The sequence below is a fragment of the Psammomys obesus genome, unplaced genomic scaffold (genome assembly GCF_907164565.1).
Source record: "Psammomys obesus unplaced genomic scaffold, mPsaObe1.curated_primary_1811, whole genome shotgun sequence".
NCBI lineage: Eukaryota > Metazoa > Chordata > Mammalia > Rodentia > Muridae > Psammomys > Psammomys obesus.
The window spans coordinates 7,415,558-7,429,257 of record NW_026591711.1 but is presented as its reverse complement, the minus strand read 5'-3'; the positions used below and the strand labels follow the sequence as shown (position 1 = coordinate 7,429,257).

General features: G+C 43.2%; 1 protein-coding gene across 1 annotated transcript in view; it reads left to right on the top strand.

Moving 5' to 3' along the window:
• Positions 1-13,700, top strand: part of Pde1c (phosphodiesterase 1C) — a 547,140-nt gene that overhangs the window by 163,951 nt on the left and 369,489 nt on the right. The gene's annotated exons all lie outside the window — the stretch shown is intronic.

Below are 13,700 nucleotides of genomic sequence, written 5' to 3'. Positions count from 1 at the left end.
TGGGTGAGGGACAGAATGAAAGCCACTGTGAAGAATTCATGATGTAGGAGAAGGACTTCCTGAGGTTGGGAGGACTATTTTACAGGATAGAGGGTCAACTCAGGGGGGAACCTTAAAGGCAGTTCAGGAGGAGCTGAAGGCCCAACTGTTTGAGATGTTATAGGGAATCCAAGCGTGTGATTCTTAGCTGAACCAAGCTCGTCTTCATGTGGTTTGTAATGAAGCCCACTGCACAGAACAGAGAGGACAAGGATTTATAGAGCCAGATTCCAGTCCTAGCCTGCCCATTTACCAGTCCTGTTCAGACCAAATCATTCAGCTCTTCCTCAACTGGAAATAGGAATACTTTAAGCGTTTCTCTGCCATTTGATATTCAGAGAATTCTCAATAGAGGAATATCAAGTGGCAGAGAAACACTATTGAGAAATAAATGCTCAACATCCTTAGTCATCAGGGAAATGCAAATCAAAACGACCCTGAGATTTCACCTTATACCCAACAGAATGGCTAAGATTCAAAAACTCAAGTGACAACACATGCTGGTGAGGATGTGTAGAAAGGGGAACCCTCCTCCATTGCTGGTGAGAATGTAAACTTGTACTACCACTTTGGAAATCAATCTGGCCTGTTCCCAGACAATTAGGAATAGTGCTTCCTCAAGATCCAGCTATACCACTTCTAGGTATATATCCTAAAGATGCTCAAGTATACAACAAGGACATTTGCTCAACCATGTTCATAGCAGCTTTATTCATAATAGCCAGAATCTGGAAACAACCCAGATGCCCCTCAATTGAGGAATGGATGCAAAAATTGTGGTATATTTACCCAATGGAATACTACTCAGCAATTAATGTTGGTATAATATTCTTTTAAAATGTACACACCTTACCTTTGTTCATTCAAATGCTGATTTCTCCCCCCCCCCACTGTCTGGTTTCAATCTGGATATTGCATTGTGATACTCATTCTAAGCATCCTATCTCAACTCTTTTGTAAACAGACCAAAATAAAGCAACAAGACAAAATGTTGAGCTGGGAGGAGCCAGAGGGCAGGAAAGAGAGGAGGAGCTAGAGGGCAGGAAATGAGTGGTAGGAGAAAGGGCGAGGAGAGCTTGGAGAGAGAGCTAGAGGAGAGATCTTGGAACTAGGTGGAGAGATGGACTGGACCTAAAATATCACTAAAAGCAAGTATAATGTGGAAAATCTAAATGTTAGGAAACTATGAGGGCTTGGAGGTTTAGGATGGAGTAACTATTGCCCAGCATTGTGTTCTAGGTTAACTAAATAAACCCAGTCTCTGTGTGGTGATTTGGTTATATAGTGTTTAGGATTAACAGCAGCATTACTAAAAGAAACCGGTAGTAAATATTAATTACCACCTACAACAAATTAAAAACAAGGAAATCATGAAATTTGCAGGCAAATGGTGGGAACTAGAAGGAATCATCCTCAGTGAGGTATTCCAGAAGCAGAAAGACACACATGGTATATACTTACTTATAAGTGGATATTAGACATATAATATAGGATAAACATACTAAAATCTGTACATCTAAAGAAGCCAAGCAAAAAGGAGGACCCTGGGTAAGATGTTCAAGCCTCATTCAGAAACGCAAATGGGATAGACATCAGAAGAGGGTGAAAACAAGGAGCCTACCACAGAGGGCCTCTGAAAGACTCTACCCAGCAGGGTATTAAAGCAGATGCTGAGACTCATAGCCAAACTTTGGGCAGACTGCAGGGAATCTTAGGAAGGAAGGGGGAGATAGAAAGACCTGGAGAGGATAGGAACTCCACAAGGAGAGCAACAGAACTTACTATTGATAGTAAAAGAGTGAAGGCATATACATTCTATACCTAACCTGTAGAAGCACTCATTTTGCATATTCCAGTTTTTAAAGCTGATGTAAACTTTTTAGACTCAGGAAGAACAGCCAGCATACACTGCATGCAGGAAGAGGAACAAAGACCTTAGCGGGAAGAGAAATCTTTATACCCTCCTTTCCACTGGCTCATTTTCTGCTGCCATCACAAAATACTGTGGACTGATATAATTTACAATGAAAAAAATATTTACTTGGGTCCCGATTCTGAAGGCTAGAAGCTAAAGAGCTCAGCATTTGGTGAGACCCTTTTAAGACTAATGAAGGGCCAGCAAGCACAAATTATTTCCTGACAACTTTTAGGTAATTACATCAGTTATAAGGGTCCTGACCCTAGATGCTGCCACCTTTTATCATTCTCCACCCCAATCACTGTTGTGCTGAGATTAGTTTTCAGCAAGTGAATTTGAGCACGAGGTGGTCTTACTTTCCCTGGTCGCCCAGTGAAAAGCTCTTCTGGCCTGTGAAAGGAGTGATTTACAATATAATTGGTGCTCCTCCTCCTACTTTCTCTCCAAGACTTTATCTCTCCTGACAGACTCCATCTTCCTCCCCACTTCTTTAAATCTGATGCATTCCAGTCTTCCTGGAAGCCTCATAGCACTACTCACTGCAGGCCACAGAGACCCTTAGCACTTGACCATTTGGATAACATTGATAATAAGAGTGTTCATAAGAGGTTTTGCCAGTGAGGTCCTAGGTTCCCTGAGGTCAGGTTCTGGTAGTGTGGTCAGGCATTTTACACAGAGATACTAAACATTTCATACGTCAGCAACTTGCAGGACAGTACAGGAGGCTCAGGTTTTGGGTCTCAGATGTGTTTGAGGATGTGTTCACACTTACATCTAGCACAATTCAGGTGGAATGGATTTACGAAGACGAAACAGAGGGTAACTGATTTCTGGATCTGAGTATCGGCGCCGTGAGTGTCCACATGAAACAACTTAGAAAGAGTAGCCAGGGAAGGGAGCAATGAAGTGGTCAAACTAAGTCAGATTTCACTTCTTGTTAACATTGCACCTTGTTCTATAAGGGATTGGAACATAGAGCAAGACAAACAAAATGGTTTATGGGATATGGTAGGACATAGAAGAACAGGCAGACCTGAAATCCAGACCAGGGTAGAAAGAGTTTGCACAGTTCTTTTCATATGACTCAGGTTTTCTCAAATAAGTGACAAAGGTAACGTCTCGAGTTGTCTTCTCAGGTTGTCGAGGGCTTCTTTGATTTTTTTTCCCTGCCCATGTCTCATTCAACCCAGGCTGAGCAAACAGGAAAACAGTCCTATCTTCTGAAAGGCTTTGCCACTGTTCTCAGAGAGAAGAGCCTAGAAAGCACACCATCTTGGCCACTCTCAAGTGAGGAGTCTAGTGAGTCACCACTACAGATTGGTCTTCTGTACACGAGGCTGATTCATTGGTGGCTTGATAACTAGACTGGCCCGAAAGATACAATGAGGCAATGCCTAGAACTTCCGGATGCAGCAGTGGGGAGGAATGGCATGGAGAACAGTGATGTCTCTGGGCAGAGGCTGGAGTGGACTGCCTAGGCTCTGTTTCTGTAGGGAGCAGGCAAACACTGGAGCCTCACCTGCCATGACTACAGCTTGAGGTAGAGTAGACATGGTGTTCCGGTCAGCCCGGACTGTGTGTCAGTGAGGTCCACCAAACACCAATGGACTTGGGGGCTCATGGCTCTGGCAGAAGATACTGAATTCATTTTTCAGACATGCATTGCTAGGTAGTCTTGATCTCAAAGACTCAGTTTCTACATCTGAAAGGCAGGGAAATAATAGCAACAAGTGCAGAAGGTTTTGTAGAGAAAAAAAAAAACACAAAAAAACAAGGTAACAAACTGTGTAAATTGGTCCATAGTTACATTATATAGCATCTCCTACTTTAAACCACCATGAAGATATACTTTATAAAAGCCAATCTGTTAATGTGCTATTTTACTCTATTTTATTTATGTTTCTTACTCCTTTCTCCACCCCAATTTCTTCCAACACCCCGACACTGGGTAGGAGAAAAAGGAGGTTAGTGGGGAGAGGGATTAGAGTTCTCTCTGGCTACCTCTTGTTAGCTCGGGTCATTGAGTTCCTTGGGGCAAGACCAAGCTCTGTTTCATGGACTCTCCAACTTCTTGTCAAACTGCAACAGCTATCAGGAACAGCAACGGGGGAAGCTTCAGCAGCCGTCTTTATTTTTGGAGTCCCTCAACACCAAAGCTTCCACAACATTTTTTCCTTTCTGTTTAAAAATTGGCTTTTCTTTTAATATGAATGAGACTTGCTGTTGCTTTCTTAAATGAGATGATCAACTAATCAAACACTTTTTGGATAACCTGATAACTCTTGGCTGTTCTTCTCTGGAACGGCTCATACTTTTTGCTGTTGAGCCTCTTGAGCCATTCTTTTTTTTTTTTTTTAATCAGAAAGGAGGGAAATGTCATGGACATTTTGGTTTATGATATGTAAACATGTTTTTGTTTTAGACCCAGGTGTGGGATATGGAACTGATTCAGTCTGTCCACAGCAGCAAACTATTTGCTTTGTCTTGGCTCTGAGAGGGGCTTTTTGCCAGCTGTAGATAGTTTAAATCCGAGGACTCTGGAGAGGGAATAAATGCCAGAGCCCAGAGAGTGTTGAAAGGGTTCTGAGAAAGAAGATTGCTGGTGCTCCTCTCTGCTGCTCCTAGTTGCTGTTGATGCAATTGGGCAAGAAGAAGAAGTTGGAGATAGCCTGAAACAAAGATTGGACTTGTCCCAAGGAACCCAATGACCCTAAACAGAAGGAAGTAGTTTAAGATAACCACGGGCCCTCTACCCATTAACCTTTCTCTCCTACCCGATGTTGGGGTGTTGGAAGGAATTGAGATGGAGAAGGGAGAAAAAGGCAGAAGAAACCAAAATAAGGTAGTTTTAAAAAGTAATGCCTAGATGAAAGGGGAGGAGGTCCTCCCCAATCAGTGGACTTGGAAAGGGGCAGGGAGGAGATGAGGGAGGGAGGGTGGGATTGGGGAGGGAATGAGGGAGCAGGATACAGCCGGGATACAGAGTTAACAAAATGTAACTAATAAAAATAAAATAAAATAAATTAAAAAGTAATGCCTACACCAATCTTTGTTAATTATCCACTTACGGTCATATTCTTTTCTGTTAAGTCTAACCTGGCAGGGATTTTTTTTTCTACTTACCCAACATCTCTTACCCTGTCACCTTCCACACCCCAGCAATGGCAGGCTTTGGAGAGTGTCATAGACATGCCTCACCAAGCTCTGTCTGTGCATCAGAAGTCTTTACTCAGCACTAGGTTCAGCTGTATTCATCAGAGTGAACAGACCTCAGGTTTGTCAAGCATCAGTGTTTAAACTGAGTGGGGCAGAAGGAGGCAAATCAAACTTTCCATTTGTATATGAAAAATGGTGGTGGTGTGTCTAAGAGGGATGGGTGCATTCCCTTCTCCAAGAATACTAGGCTGGAGCTGGAGCAGGAGACGTGGGTGTGTGTTATATCTGACCCTCATCTTTGCTTGGTCTGGTTTCAGACAACACATGATCTCTCGCTATGCCACTTTCTCCACCTTGACAGGGAATGGACTACCTTTGGCAAGCTCTACGGAGTCAATGGGAGATGCATCTGATTCTTGCTTCTCTCCCTTGTTATTTTCTGCTGTGAAAGGCTTACTCGAGTATTCTGGAGACATCTAGTAGCTGCAGCTCTTGAACCAATGCTATGCTGATGCTCCTCCTTTGTAGGGGCTTCTCGTTCAAAGTTCTGTTGGAATGAGTTCTGGTCACCATGTTCATCTCAGGACAGATGGTGTTCCTCCTGATAGTCTCCTGAGCATTTTCCAGGTATCAGGTGCCAGGCAGGTAGGTGACCTTTCTGACTCTTCTGTATGCTTCTTACTTGCCTTTCACTGGGACTAGGGACAAGAGAGAAGAGGGTCAGTCTGCAGCCTGCCTCTTCTCTAAGGGCAGCTTCTCTAGGGTTCTGGTTTATCTCTTCCTCCTTTGTGTTGTTGGTATCAGAGAGTGAACCTAAGACTTTGTACATGTTAGGCAAGTGCTCCACCACTGAGCTTTCAAGATCTTGTCCCCCAATTAAAAAATTATTTTGAGAACAAGGACAGAGTGTCATTAAGTTTTCCAGTCTGACCTTGACCTTACTTTGTAGGCCTGGCTGGCCTTGAACTTGTGATGATCCTTTTGACTCAACCTCCCCAGCTGTTAGATTTACAGACTAGTGCTACCAGATCAAAGCTCTATCTTTTTTTCTTGATGGCATAGAGGCTACATGACAAGACATGAAAATTTTTTTTTTTTTTTACTCTAGACAAATTTGGATGGAGGTTGTGCTGCCCAACTGCATGGTCTTGGAAAAGCTACCCATCCTTTCTGAGGAATGGCAGTCCTATTTAATGTGAAGGCAGGGACCAAGATCAGGGGTGTGCACATTTATCTAGAGTTTGTCAATCATAAATGGATCCTTAGAGCGCTTATGGGTGTTCAAGGATATTAATGTCTTTGAAAAGTTCTGGCTGCTTGTGCTTTTCCACATATCCTTGGCTTCAGACACACTCTGCATGTGGGAGTCTGACCACTGACCATTAAATAAATACTGTTCACAGGCCTTAGGCACTGAGTAAAATAGGTTTGTTTTTTTCATATTCAACAGAGACTCTATGCTCATGTGGGTCTTGGGTTAAAATGGAAGGAGAAAGACAGTAAGACATGATACACAATAAGCACTGTGGGTAATCAGTGTTTCAGGAGGGAATAAAGAGAGAAAGGTGAGAGGGGCAGGGAAAGGAGGCTGTCCTGGGAGCCTGTACTTAGCAAGCACCATCTAAGCCAGGGAGTTAGCAGTCATCTTGAAGGGGTTTCTCCCAGCATGCCATCCAGTTTTCCTGATGCTGTTTGGGTCTTTGCAAATGGAAGTGGAGACTCATGGGCAGTTCTGGGCTTCTTTTTATCGGGACTTAGGGAAGGTACCTGGACATTCATTCCAACCTCTCTTCTATGGGAGATCCACTGTTTCTGATAGTTCCCCTATGAGGCTTCCCAAAGGAGTTCCCCAGGCCTGAACCAGAGGTCGAGGCAAACAGCAGGCCTGGGTAGATGCTCCTACAGGAAGCCAGGCTCTACCAGAGGATGCTACTCACTGTGTATTTGCCCCTGTAGCCAGTATCTCAGCTGCGTTTACGCTTACCCAGGTGTCAGGGCTTTCAAAACAAGGGTTGCAGTGTTTTTTGTTCCAGTTTTGGTTACAAAGCAGTGTGCACCTGCCTGGTTTACTGCCACAACTATTAGGTGTTCTCAAGCTTTTCTTGTACTCTCTGCTGTCCTTCCAAATGGCCTGGATTGTTTGTGGCTTGTCTGAGACAGTAAAGTTCCATCCGGTGTTTGGAGTTGGGATACTTATGTCTTTGAGGTCATTTTCCCACCATCTCACTAACCTTGGTCTCCATGCAGAGTCCTTGTTTTGAAATGTGTGTATCAGCAATTTTATTGATTTATTTATTTTAGGAGAGGCACATTGCAAACACACCAAAGATGAAGGTGAATGTCATTTTAGAATGGTACTTCTGAGATATTAGTATACACAATTGCCTTTTAGTGTACTTGTTTAAAACCTGAAGTCCTGTCTCTGTTTGGTGGGGGCTCTGCTCCAGTGGATCTGAGATTCGACCAAGATCAGTGTGGTTATCAAGTTCCTACTGACTATACTTGTACAGACATAGATGGAGAGACCTACCCAAATGGCCTGTCTGTCAAGGCTGTTGCATCCCTCCAAGAGCTAAGTTCTGTGGTCCGGCGCCCAGGCAATGCCCAGGACACGTGATGTGCACAATGATTTGGCAGCATTGTGAGCCAGATCCTCTTTTCTAGAGTGCTACACTATGAGAAGACACTCAGATGAGAATATGCCAGTTAATTCTCACAATCACATCTGCGGCCTTCGCAGCCGAAGAGGCATATTTTGGCTCATGATACAGCATCAGAACAATAGCATCTTTAAAATTTTTTTAATTTAATTTTTTTAGATACAGTTTATTCCCTTTGTATTCCAGCTGTAGCCCCTTACCCATCCCCTCCCAATCCTACTCTCCCTCCCTTTTCTTCTCCTATGCCTCTCCCCGAGTCCAATGATAGGGGAGGTCCTCCTCCCCTTCCATCTGACCATAGTCTATCAGGTCTCATCAGGAGTGGCTTCTTTGTCTTCCTCTGTAGACTGGTAAGGCTGCTCCCCCCTCAGGTGGAGGTGATCAAAGAGCCAGCTCATGAGTTCATGTCAGAGATGGTCCCTGGTCCTATTATTGGGGAACCCTCTTTGATACTGAGCTACCTTAGGCTACTTCTGTGCAGAGGGTCTAAGTTATCTTCATGCACAATAGCATCTTTAGAAGAACAGAATGGGGCACTAGTTTTGAAGACTCTGAGACACATGCTTTGTGAATTTTACTTTAACAACCATGTAAATAGTGATGGGTCTTCTCCCCAAAGCACTGATCTAAGATGTTGTCTGGGCACAAGGAATTGGCAATGTTCCCCAAGTGATTCTAATATTCTACCAGGGTGAACTTCACTAATGTTGAGTGTATGGGGCAACTTTGGTGAGGAGAGTAGATCCATATTTCTTGAGTCTTAGATTGTAGGTGACAAGTATTATATATGATCAGAGGCTGGTCTTAGATCCAGATCTACAACACAGTTTATATATGTACATACGTGTGTGTACACAATCATAGTATGCAAAGCAACAGACAACTCTTCTCTAGCCCTTTGTTAAAATACTTTTACTGATTATAAACATGAAACATGCTTACCCTAAATTATTGCCCTAATGCAGAAGTATAAAAAGGGTAACAAATCTAAATTATTGCCTTTATTCAGAAACATAAAAAGGTAACAAATTTTCTCAAATATGCCACAAAGAAAAACAATTATTCCTACATGTGGCAGAATATATTTTATGTTTGTCTCTCCGTACTTGTACACACATGCATGCTATCAGGCACCTTGACACTGACAGAAAACATCACATACACATGTAACTAGAATCCGTGTGCTCCGCATTAACAGTATATAGCATGGGTACGTTTCCATACGCCTACAGTCATCTATATATATATATATATGTCACCAAATTCAAGCTCTAATTAACCTGCTAGATGGAATTACTATTAAAGCTTAGTATGTGGTGTGTGTGTGTGTGGTTGTATATATGAGTGTGTGTGCTGTGTGTATTATGTGTGTGTTGTGTGTATGTGTAGTATATATGTGTATATGTGTGTGCATTTTGTGTGTATGTGTGGTATGTATACTCTCTGTGTGTGATGTGTGTGTGCATGTGTGGGTATATATGTGGTATGTGTGTGAATATGTGTGTATGTATGTGGTATGTATTGTGTGTGTGTTATGTCTGTATGCATTCTGTGTGTTGTTTCTGTATGTGTGTGTGTTGTGTGTGTTATGTGTGTGGTTTGTGTGTGTGTGATGTGTGTGTATGTGTGTGGTGTGTATATGTATATATGGTGTGTGTTTATGTGGTATGTGTGTGTTTATGTGTGTATTTGTGTGGTATGTATGTATATTATGTGTGTGTGTAATACAAAATAAATAATGCATGAACGTTCTTCTGCTTGTCGAGGAGGTTGGCTGTGTCCAAGCCAGCAGACAATGGGCTATGAAACCTATCTAAAAGTGTATGGTCTTGAAATTGAAGGGCTTAGCCACGCTGGGTATGATCACTCTTTATAGTACTTTTCTCTGTTGCACTGTTGTTCTATTCTCTAAGCCCTTGAAAAGGCTCTGTTCACACTAATCTCTGGACCATGAGGGCTACATGAAAATTGCAGTAACAGCAAGAAAAGCGCTGCATCTGAGAAAGGAGCTGTCCATTATTGGGGTGATGGGTCCAGTTCTGGCTGGTGGGTCTGGGATCTTCTATTCCTAAAGAAGCCAGTAGCTTGTACTTATATTTGAAATCTCATAACTTTTTATCAGTTCTGGACAACTAATCGTTGAAAACAAGCATGTGGATCCAAAGGGACCAGACATCGTATAGACTGTCTGGAAGCCAGCCTGAGGCGACTGATCTAGATGTCTGTGTCATTTTATATATCCAGTCTAGTTTCCCTCCAGAAACATTGACTGAACGTATTATTCAGAGCAGCAGTCATTGATCAACAGAATGGAAATACTAAAATTAAAAGCTAAAGTTCTTCCATTGGGTGGGGCAGGTTACAACTTGTGCCAGATGTTCTGGAAAATTGATCCTTGACCTGCAGCAACAATGCCAGCTGGGAATTTCTCAGAAATACAGTTTCTTAGATACACTTCATTCTCACTGTTTTTATAAATCTTCATTTCAACAAACCTGAAGGCAGTTCTAATGTCTGCTGAAGTTGGATCACTGGGTCTGGAAGGGAAATGAAGTGAAACACAGGCAGACATTTATGGGATGTACAAAGCTACACCTCAAGCTGATGAGTAGGGGTCAGTCTGCGGAAGACTTAGGAGGGGCCTCTTGGAGAGAGCACGTGAAGCGTGTAAAATCGACAGATGCTGTAGGAATTATGACCATGATCGTTTGGACATGCACTGCAAACACCAATGTGCCTCAGGCTTTGTGCTTAGGGTGGCACTCCTGGGGAGGGTGAGACCTTTAAGGTGGAGCCTATTGGCCAGCCTTCAGTCTTTGGAGGCATGCTCTTGAAGGAGTGTGGGTTCCAGGCTCCTTCCACATCCTTCTTGGTAATGAGGTGACTTAACTGTGCTTTACCAAGATCTCATGCCAATACCACTTGTCAATAGAGGCCCTAAAGCAATGGGCCCACTGGATTGTGGGCTTGTAAATGAATCACCTCAGGCAGTTGTTATAGTGACAGAAATCTGAGGAACACTGCAGTGGAAGATGAAGTGAGTGCCAGGGCCCTGACTCCAGGCTAAGTGAGTTGAATCATATATTGTAGGCTCTCACTAGAAACCATTCAGCAGGGGAGCATGGTATCTGCACTGCATGGAGGACAGTCATTCTGGGCTGTCGCATTTTTGGGTAGAAGCTACTCTCTTGGTAACTTGATGACCTAGATTTTGATGCCTGCCTCTCTCAGTATAATTTGGATCTGGGTCAGCAATCCCTATCCTTGGCTAGGGTAGCTAGGAACCAAGTCCCAAGACCTGGTCTGAAATAGCAGCCCTGAGAGAATGCGCCTTCCTAAGGCCAGCAGTTAGGGTGAGCTCATGCTGCTCATGCAGCTCAAAGATTGCTCTTCCAGCAATCTTTGTTACGTATCCCATAAGTTTCTGATGGTTTGTTTGTTTGTTTGTTTTGGGTAGGGGGTGGTGGTGGTGAAAAACTTTGTCCTATCTTTTTAGAATCTAAAGAGGAAACACTTTGAACTCAAGAGCTGGAGAAGCACATAACTAGAAAACTAGCCAACTCCTCCTTTCTTCTCCCCCCAGCCCCTCTTCTTGATACAACATGAATTTTCTTCTAGAAAGCTCTAGAGAATTGGCTAAGTTTTCCAAGCGCTTATCAAACCAATGCTCTTTATGTCTAGCGCCAATCAGATTCATGTGAGGGGCTGAAGTGTGGCCGGAGGCCTCCAGCTGTTAGGCTGCTGCCCTGCCCTGCCCTGCCCTGCCCTGCCCTGCCCTGCCCTGCCCTGCCGCAGGCCTGCTTTGCCTGGAGGGAGTGCAAACTATGCTCAATAGTGGCTTTAACAGAAACATTAGAAGACAAAAGAAATATAGAATGCCCTCTTCGAGGTGAGACTCTTTCTGTTAAAATGTCCTTGGTGTGGATGTTGTTCAGTTCCGATCCTGGAAATCTGTGATATTTGTGGGATAGCACCACCCCCTGCTGGTCATTTTGTATAATGCTGCAAAAGTGGAAACACCACGGGCTGACTCCAAAGCCAGAAACGCAGAGGGTGAGGCTGAATGGACAAATGCTGTGAACTTTAAATTGTGTACCTATGAGAAATATGTGACTCCTTTCACCACTTGCAGAATAACGCTGTAAGTTATGTCCTGCTATGTCAAGTTCATATGCAGCAATGATTCCATTAGTAATCTCTTCTGCCTGCTATTGGTGTTGTGTTTTTTTTTTTTTTTTTTCTAATCTAGAAGAACAGGATTTTCTTGTTAGTTGGGCTGTTTTCCATTCAAGCAGATTACAAATATTTATGTCTGTCTTTCGTGGATATACGAAACAACACATATCAATCTTAATGGGAATAAAAAGGGTATTTAAATTCAGCGATGGCTGGAAGATGGCTCAGTCTGTACCTGCAGTGCAACCATGCATGAGCGCTTGAGACTGAGTCCCTAGAACCCACAGAAAAGCTAGAACACAGGAGCCTCAGTGATCCCAGTGCACCTATGAGGAGAGAAGACACAGAAGAGTCCCAGGAGCTCGGGGGCCAGCTCTCTTGGCCTATACAGTGGGAAAACAGCAGAGTCCTTCCTCAAACAAGGTGGAGGGAGAGGAACGTCCTCTGTCCTCACACGGGCACTGTGGCATGTGTGATGCCTCCTTCACACATAGATACTTGCGTGTACGTACTCACACAGTGTAACACGTGCGTGCACACACACTTTAAAAATAAAGCAAGAAGGCCAGTGAAACTCCTGCATTTACAGTTCAGTAGATACCATAGTTTGGTCTGGAGTGATAGGGATATAAATTGTAGACTTAGTGACTGTGTATTCTCATGCACTTGGTTACAAACTATGGAGAGGGGGTGGAGAAGGTAAAGCCACCCTTGGAACTTCCTGTCCCGGATTTTCTAGAGACATTTTCTGAATGGCTTCTCTAAGCCTCCTTTTGTGGACTCTCCTATTTGTTAACATCTGAATTTAATGTCAGGCTTAACATGGTCTTATGAGGGGCCTATCTTGGATTTGCTTCCTTGGGTCTGAGAACATGCTCTGTATTAGCGGCTCGGCAAGGATTAACGTGTTGGAGGTCAGCACTTTAAAGGAAGCTTGAGGTGCAGGATGGCCAGTTGTGTGGAATCTGTTAGATGTAATCCAGTTAACCTCTCCAAACCTGGTAGGCTGAAGTTGTACTAGTTCTTGCCAGCTTTATTCAGATATTTTGATGAAGGTGGCTGACACATTTATCCTAATTTAGGTGTTGATGAAGCCTTAAAAACTCAGAAAAAGAAGGTTGTTTTTTCCCACTTATGACTCAGTCAGTAATAATACCGGCATACTCTGTAGCATTTGTGCCTTGTTCTTTTTTAAAATTACATTTTAAAAATGACTAATTTTTGTACATTATATTTTGATCATATTTGTTTCTCCAAAGTCCTTCCCAACTCTCTAAAACTAACTTCATGTTCTCTCTTTCTCTCTCTCTCTGTCACACACACACACACACACACACACACACACACACACACACACACCAAAACAAAACAAAACCTAAAGGGACAAAGAAAAAAATCAAACCAAACCAACCAACCAACCAACCAACCAACCAACCAACCAACCAACCAACCAACCAACCATCCAACCAACCAAAGAAGCATACACAACCCCCGGAGCTTGTTTTGTTTCCGTTATCTACTCAGGAGGCCTGCCCTGGAGTAGGACTGATATATCCAGTATTCTTCATTATAGAAGAATATGATTTTTCTCCTGACAGGCACCACATGTAAATAGTTTCTTGGTTAGGGGTGGGACCTTGTGTCTACTTTTCCTTCTATTGGCTGGGCATTTGCCTGTCTGGAATTTGCAGGTCTTGTGCATGCTGTCATAGTCTCTGTGTGTTCATGTGTGCAGTAGCACTGTTACGTCT